The sequence below is a fragment of the Sycon ciliatum genome, chromosome 6 (assembly GCF_964019385.1).
Source record: "Sycon ciliatum chromosome 6, ocSycCili1.1, whole genome shotgun sequence".
NCBI classification, from domain to species: Eukaryota; Metazoa; Porifera; class Calcarea; order Leucosolenida; family Sycettidae; genus Sycon; species Sycon ciliatum.
The window spans coordinates 3786019-3794952 of record NC_088648.1 but is presented as its reverse complement, the minus strand read 5'-3'; positions in this window follow the sequence as shown (position 1 = coordinate 3794952).

Genomic DNA, 8934 nt, shown 5'->3' with positions numbered 1-8934 from the left:
CGGCTTGCTGCCGTGCCATGGATGACATGATCCCCAACTCGGGTGAGTAATAAGCTACTGAACTCTAGCTGCACAATGCTTGCCTGTGCTGACATTAATTGACCCCTGCTGTGCGTCAATAGTGCTTAGCTAACGGAGTGCTGGTTTCATGGGTCCACTCTCACAACTGGTGTTATCTAGCTATTTGCTGCGGCTCTGCCTTGCGCTATATTACATCCATTTAGCATTGCAGCTCTACGTTGAGCTAACAGCAGCTCTACTTTGAGCTAACAGCAGCTCTACTTTGAGCTAACAGCAGCTCTACTTTGAGCTAACCGCAGCTCTACTTTGAGCTAACAGCAGCTCTACTTTGAGCTAACAGCAGCTCTACTTTGAGCTAACCGCAGCTCTACTTTGAGCTAACAGCAGCTCTACTTTGAGCTAACAGCAGCTCTACCTTGAGCTAACAGCAGCTCTACTTTGAGCTAACAGCAGCTCTACTTTGAGCTAATCGCAGCTCTACTTTCAGCTAACCGCAGCTCTACTTTGAGCTAACAGCAGCTCTACTTTGAGCTAACAGCAGCTCTGCTCTGAGCTAACAGCAGCTCTGCTCTGAGCTAAAACCAGCTCTACTTTGAACTTCAAACCAGTTGTTTCGAAACCAGCACTCCTCAATCCAAAGATGCCTCTTTGTTGACTTGTTTGTGTGAGGGATGGGGCTAATGGTGTACTAGCTGTGCTAGTACTTGTTAGCAACAATCCGAACTAGCGCACACACTGCACTGCATTGCTTTGTACTGCATTCAAGACTGACGTCATGCGCTTTGTTTTGCTGCGTAATCACAAATGGCACCAGCCCATTTTGCGGAAAAGAAAAACAAATCTTGCTTGCCCTGTTGTGCTCTTCCAGACAACGGATCGTGCTTCAGCAGTGTTTCTTTTCCCACCATCCCTCCCTATCCAACTTATTCACACCATCATAATTATCATACCCACTAATCGGGTCCACTCTCACAACTGGTGCCTTATCTAGCTATTTGCTGCGGCTCTGCCTTGCGCTATATTACATCCATCTAGCATTGCAGCTCTACGTTGAGCTAACAGCAGCTCTACTTTGAGCTAACAGCAGCTCTACTTTGAGCTAACAGCAGCTCTACTTTGAGCTAACCGCAGCTCTACTTTGAGCTAACAGCAGCTCTACTTTGAGCTAACAGCAGCTCTACTTTGAGCTAACCGCAGCTCTACTTTGAGCTAACAGCAGCTCTACTTTGAGCTAACGGCAGCTTTACCTTAAGCTAACAGCAGCTCTACTTTGAGCTAACAGCAGCTCTACTTTGAGCTAATCGCAGCTCTACTTTCAGCTAACAGCAGCTCTACTTTGAGCTAACCGCAGCTCTACTTTGAGCTAACCGCAGCTCTACTTTGAGCTAACAGCAGCTCTACTTTGAGCTAACAGCAGCTCTGCTCTGAGCTAACAGCAGCTCTGCTCTGAGCTAAAACCAGCTCTACTTTGAACTTCAAACCAGTTGTTTCGAAACCAGCACTCCTCAATCCAAAGATGCCTCTTTGTTGACTTGTTTGTGTGAGGGATGGGGCTAACGATTTTTTGGGGAGTCTGCCACCTTAAGCACGACTCTCAGCCTTCTCGAGCCCGAGTCGAGTAAAAAAAGCGAGCTTGATCAGTGAATCAAAGCCCTAGTGGAGCGGGCTTTGATCGTAAAATCAAAGCCCGCCTGGGCGGGCTTTGATGGGAAAATCAAAGCCCGCAATCAAAGCCCGCTCCACTAAAATTTTAATATGGAGTTCTACTTCTTGTAGCATGCTTTGATCGCCTCATCTAGGCCCTGCTAGGTGCAATGCGATTGGTCATCTCCGTGCCTACAGTCTTGTGACATGTCAGAACTGTGGAGTGTACTCGTCTCTTGATACTGCGTGTGAACTGTGGAGTGTAGATTCTACTCGTCTCTTAGTCTTGATACTGCGTGTGGACTGTGGAGTGTACTCGTCTCTTGATCCGGCGTGTGAACTGTGGAGTGTCCGAGTGTACTCGTCTCTTGATACTGCGTGTGAACTGTGGAGTGTACTCGTCTCTTGATCCTGCGTGTGAACTGTGGAGTGTACTCGTCTCTTGATACTGCGTGTGGACTGTGTGGAGTGTACTCGTCTCTTTATACTGCGTGTGAACTGTGGAGTGTACTCGTCTCTTGATACTGCGTGTGAACTGTGGAGTGTACTCGTCTCTTGATGCTGCGTGTGGACTGTGTGGAGTGTACTCGTCTCTTGATACTGCGTGTGAACTGTGGAGTGTACTGGTTTCATACACTACTAGTACTACATGTACATAGCTCTATCCTACACTTATGACAATAATAATTATACTATACAATGTAGTCTATGATTGGCGAGGGAGGGGGCCCCGCTCGGGGGTGTGAAATAATAATTGACTACTTTATTAACAGTGTGGTGACGTTTCGTGCCCCCGCAATCGATTAGAGAAGGCACTTCTGGCTGCTTTCGATCTGCGTAGACATGGTAGAAGTAGCTAGTTAGTACTTGTACCGTACTTGTAATCATTCTGGTCTTTGATACAGTGCTATGACCTACGTTCTTCTCTGTGTGATGATGACGGCCTTCGCTAGCCATTTTTATTGCCACTCGGGACTCAGCACTCGGAGTCAGCAGGTGCTTACTTTTTATCGGCAGCATAATTCTGTCACTGGAAAATCGTGCATGAAGGTCTGCATGTACAGCCAGCGGGTTGTAGCTTGATGGACGTGTTCGTAGCGTGTATACTACGTACAGTCGAACATTTCTCAGTCATTCGAGAGAATACATGGTAGGGGCAAGGTGTGAGTTTACCCAAGTAATTAGTTCCATTGCGTTTGAAATAGGAGCCCAACAAGAACAAGAGTAGGTTGTGTTTCAGATTGTTGTGTTCACAGCGATAGTGAAGTCGGTTAGGTTTGCAGAATGTCGGCGACTGGTCCCATTCAGAACGCTCGCGAGGACTCGGCAAGTTGTGCAGGTAGGAGGAAGAAGCCATATGGAGAACGTCCACAGCCCGACAATGGGGAAGACGAATTGCAACTGTTGGTATCCTCGCCAGCGCTGCCCAAGTTACCGGATGAAGTATGGGGACTGATATTCAGAAAGTTACCGGATGGATGGTATCACAGTCATCGCCTAGCAACCGTCTGTCAACAATTCGCGAGGGTCGCTGCTGACTGGAAAGATAGGGTATGTGAGACAACTGCTTTCGATATCCGCCGTGGATCTAGGAGAATCATGAGCATGAGATTCATGGAAATGGCTCGCAGATGTGGACATCACGTGAAAAAGTTGGTACTGATGGGAGGGAACTTCATGACATCAATGCCCAAAATCTCAACAAACGTTCTAGTTGAAGGTTTGGAACTCATGCCTAACCTCGCGGTGCTTGACTTCAGCATGTGTTTCATGGGAAGCGATCTCACAATCCTGGACGCAATACTTGAATTTGAGAATTTGCGAGATGTTCGAATCACTGTTGAAGCGACGCAGGCAAATTTTACCGAGGCCAGCATCAATACACTGGTGTCATTAGCAGTCAAGATGTCCCTCCATCTGACAATCATCGGCTGGGTCTGGATAGATACTGGTTTAAACGAAATGCTGCACCGAATTCAAGCCAAGTCGGGAAATTTGCAAAGTCTGCATATTTCCCAGACTCCTGTTATCTTCCAATCAGCGCTGTGCGGTATAACTCCAGCTAACCCAGGCGGGATGGCGATAAACCGTTCACGTTCTGCAAGAGAGTGCGAACTAATGTCAGCCAGTTTTCCATGTCTTCAACGCTTAGTCCTGCAACATCTCTATGTCAGAGCAGAGCGATTTCTAGAAATCCTGAAAAACAATCCACAGATCACGCAGCTGATTGTTTGTGGAAATGTATACGAAATGTGGTCACCAGACGATATGTACAATGCTGAGTTCATTGAGAATTTCTCTCGACTCGAGAACAAGTTTACGGTTCTGGACTTATCTGGTTGGCAAACAGCAGCACCACGCGATGTGTTAGTGAAAATGGCTGCAAGCTTCAAGTCGCTGCGACAATTCTCCCTCCCGGTTTCCAACTCATCAAGCACGCCGTGACTCAGGATATGTCAGAGATGGGAATGAGCATAGTGCTCAGATGCTGGTTTCTGCCTGTCCCAATTTGTCAAGCCTAACTATTGGTGGTCCCATTGGTGTACCAGGCCTAACTAGTGACCTTTCACGTACCGACTCCCAGAGTGGCTGGATTGTGCTTCCTGAGAACTTTGGTGAGTTGGCCACGCTGGGAAAGCTTTCAAAGCTGCAATCGCTGTCACTACCTGGTATGTCGTTGAAGTCCGCCACAGACCTCCATTCACTTGCATCACTTTGTCCAAGATTGGAGTGCTTGCATCTCAGTGCCATCAACAATGAACTTTCCCGCACATCTTAGAATTGGACACTGTCATCGGAAAGCTCCCAAACCTGAAAGCGCTGACTATTGACCACCCCGATGTTGAGCAACATAGCTTTTTTGAAAGTTGTGGGAAACTTACTCAGTTGGAGCATTTCTGCTTCCGAACGGAAGAAACCATCTCCGATCTCATGCTTATCCATCTCTTTGAATCCAGTTCATCTCCGCTTAATTTCGTCCACATCGTCTGCGTTGGGACGGGGATAGGACAAGAGGAGCTTATCGAACGCCTCAGTGAAATTCGTCCTAACAGCAGGTTACGTGTGAAACGTTGTTTGGCTAAGGATAATGAAGACTGTGCACATAAGGGATTTAAGGAGGTTTTTATACCAGTTATACTTTGAATTTTGGTTTGTGACACGATGTCTGCAACTTTCGCCTCAGCTTGCTCATGACTTTGTATTATGTCGGTTAGTGCTGCATCATACCGCTCTCTCTCTCTCTCTCTCTCTCTCTCTCTCTCTCTCTCTCTCTCTCTCTCTCTCTCTCTCTCTCTCTCTCTCTCTCTCTCTCTCTCTCTCTCTCTCTCTCTCTCTCTCTCTCTCTCTCTCTCTCTCTCTCTCTCTCTCGTGGAATTTAGCGATCTAAAGCTTTAAATATTTCAATTGACACAGTAGCCACATCAGGACCAGACCAAGCGAGGGGTAGCACAGGTCCACCAACGACCTGTTCTTAGTATTTTTTAAAGAGATCCTAAACTTCGTTAGGTGAACATTTATCCCGAGTAGTGTGTGCAGTGATACTGGCTTGCTATTAAAGTTGCTAATCATGGTTTCATTCCGTGATTTAGAGTAGCTGTGTCTAGATTTACTATGCATATTGTTATACAGTGTATGTCCATGTTCGTGATATCCTGCACTGGCATAGTGCTTTCCTAATTTACTCACATACACTATGTCGCCATGTGCAGTGTTTCTCACTTTCACCTTTCCTTTCGTCGCTTTGCTCGGCTTTGCTCTCTAATGAAAGTTCCAAACCATTGTCGCGCTAATCTAGCTGTATGCATTTTCTCTGTTCTGTCAATTCGTCATATTTGTTCTACATTGTTCTTTCCATGTTATTTGGTGATGAGTTTTTCACAAAAAAATTAAATTGTTCTTGAAAATTAATATAGCGTACGGCGTTTGCCCCATGATGGTTTGTGGGTATCTTGTAAAAAAAGTAGAAAATAGGAAGTAGGACTCGATTTCTTGAAGTTATGTGAGCGAGAGAGCGAGAAAGAGAGAGAGGTATATTGAGAAGGAAAGGGGAACAGGGACGGCGAGTTAGTCAGGGGAGAGAGTGAGAGAGTTGGTCATACCATGGTATTCAGCACCCACGAACTTTGCAAAGCCGATACTATGATAATGTACCGTGGTGAATGCACCGATGGTACCACCACTTCGTAGACTGCCCCCCGTTGATTTCTGTGCTCCTGTCTTCATTCTCGGTAGCTGTGTACTTCAGCAGTTCAATTCTGTGCTTCAGTCCTCTTTATTCTCGTGAGCTGTGCACTTGTTTTGCTGTTTGTTTGGTTTATTTGAATTCGCACTGTAACCGTGTACTTCAGCTATTCTCTCCTCCCTCTTCTGAATTTGACTCTCCGCTGGCCTTCTCTCCTCCCATCCCCTTACATTGTAATGTGCCTCCGCAGTGCCTCACCCCCCCCCCCCACCACCACCGGTGCACCCCACGAACACACTACATTGTCACATGGCACAACTCAACCATTCGCTACCCTGTTATTGAGCACTCCTGCTCGTTTGGTCTCGCGAATCCAAAATTAAATCAATCAATCAATCAGAAAGGAGAATGAGAGGGAGGGCGAGAAGAAGCAGATGTATGTGTGCGATACTTAGAGGGGAAAAGGGAAGATGAGAGGAGAGAATGACAGAGAGGTATATTTTATACTCACAACGTAGTCCAAGACCTAATATCCCATTCGCTGCATTCATGCTTCCCTCGTGCCTGGCCACGAGGTACCTATTTACTCTGGTAAAAATCTGCTCCCTTTCCAAACAGGACGTGAAAGGTTACCTGGTACCGTCTGTCTCTCAATCCTAGTCTCACAGCCTCCCGCCACTATGCCTGTCTCTCTAGCAAGTGCATGATTATAACACAGGGTAGCGTGAACAAGGTTTTCCTGCTGACTAGCAGCGCTGCAATTCTTTTCTATTATTATACTTCAAGTACATGGAGCTGATGTGCACTTGCTGATAGCGCGGGTTGTAGAGAATAGACATCCTTAGCAAAAGTACGATAACGCTAACCTTTACGGTACTCACTCCCAGCCGTGACAAAAGACGTTATCGGATAACGGAAAAACGTTACAGAGCTCAAAATAACGGGCCGACGTTCGTTATGGAAATTCTGCAAAAAATGCAAAAACTCGCATTGTTTTGTAACTGGCGGGAGATGAAAAGCACGTCGTGCAGATCGACATGAGATCGAGAGTCGAGATTGCTTCCTCTTGTGACATTTAGCTTTTTTGGCGAGTTTTGCCTTTCAGTTGACAATTTCTGCGTCCCCTGCTTCGTGCCTTTCCCCTCTATCCCATCTTGGAAACAAAGGACCAGTTCCATGGCACTCCTGAGGAAGAAATTCATCGGCCTCTCCCAGACGTGCTGGAGCTGGAGAACCCTTACAGTCTTCGGTGCTGCGTTTAGGAAAGGGTTTCCAAGGACCTGGGAACAGCGAAAACTCATTTTCGCCGTGCTTTTGCTATTCCAGAGTAAAAGACCTCGCCAAGGTATTCTTTCGGAACGACAGCAAACTAATCCCTGGTTCAAAATTTTGAATTTCCCGCATATGTTTCCACGAAAATTCATATCGCCATGGTTGTCACGACTACTTCGTCTCAACTATAACGTACTTTGTGCTAAGGGAAAAGTCAGCTTGAACGATCCGAAGTACGGAAAGGTTTGCGTTTACGTTAGCGTTTTTTTTAGCTAAGGATATCTATTACTGCGGGGATAAACGAAGTGTGCACCACATAACGCAAGCCCTTTTGTGAGCGACTTGAGAGAGCAAAATTATTGAAAACCGTTTCCTACTCGTATGCATGCACATGTACATGTACAATCAAACTGATGTACAGTTCTGCTCAGATATACAATGTAAATCGGAAATTCTGTCGTTATTCGCGAATGGTCGTTATATCCGCAGTCGTTATTAGCGAAGTTGACTGTAAAGTTCTGGTCAGATACAATGTAGTCCGACTTCATGAATTAACTAGTGCAGCGCTCCTTATTCGCGCAGATGTGTGTCTGTGGTGCTAGGTCGACGGGGGCGGATTTCTTTGACCGGGATTATGTATGAGATAATCCGACACCATGAATAAAGCAGTGCAGCGCTCATAATATGCGCAGATGTGTGCTTGTGTTGCTAGGGCAACGTAGTGACCCTCCCCCTCCCGCATGCCCTACCATACTGTGTGTCTATGGCTGTATTTCTTTGACCATGACTATGCATGCGGGGTGCATTGCCCACGGGTTACGGACGGAATATGACCTTTGGCTAATACTGCGTACTTGGGTATGCACAATCAGACATCCTTTGCAATCAAAAGACTACAATTACCAAACGTGTGAGATAACTCTGTTTGACACCGCTGGATGCAGTCTCTTGTTGTTTTCAGCATAAACCAACGTGTGGATCGACTCTAACATGAACATGCAACTTATTCACTGGTTGAGGGAATGAAAAATGGAATTTCTGAAGAACAAAATGAATGTCAGCCACTGAGCCAGGGCTCGAACCAAGGACCCTCGCTTGAGACCATCCATGCATTTACTACTGAGCTATGGCGTATGGCGTAGCTGTCATCCCAGCAGAGACCGTTAAACATTTTCTTCAGACTTCTAAACTCACACTTCCCGGTGTCTGAAACTACGCAGGCTGGTGAAACGCAGCCCTCACTGTATGCAAACACTTAACGCACAAACTAGTACCCGGTGGAGGAAGGGGGGCGGGGGGTAAAGTATCAACTGCACTATGTTCACTAGTTGAGAAAATGAGCTTTATTGTTATTGGGCGTGAACACCTCTAAAGCATTAGAATATCCACGTACTTGTACTCATGGGCAAGCAGCAGGTGTCGGTCTGTTATACACAAATATTATTGTCTCCAGTGCAGTGAGCGAGTCCAATACAAAGCCATGAACAGACTGTCCCCACGTTATTTTGGGAGCAAAAAGTTACTGACGTCATGTAAGCTTAGTCATTACTAATCTTGTCCCTGCTGTCAGCCGAAGAGTACATGAAATCCGGTTTTCATGTACTCTTCGGCTGACAGTGAACCTGATGCTGTTGTTGACGAAACACGAATTAGATGTGAACATGTCATAATCATGGTGTGCAAAATCTTGTACATCGTTCAAGATGACTACGAACACACCCTGCTGTCCCTGACATCAAGTTTGGAGGCATCGCGGTTCCGGAAGCCAACACCATCAAGATTCTTGGAGTAACATTTGACGCCAAGCTGTCTGA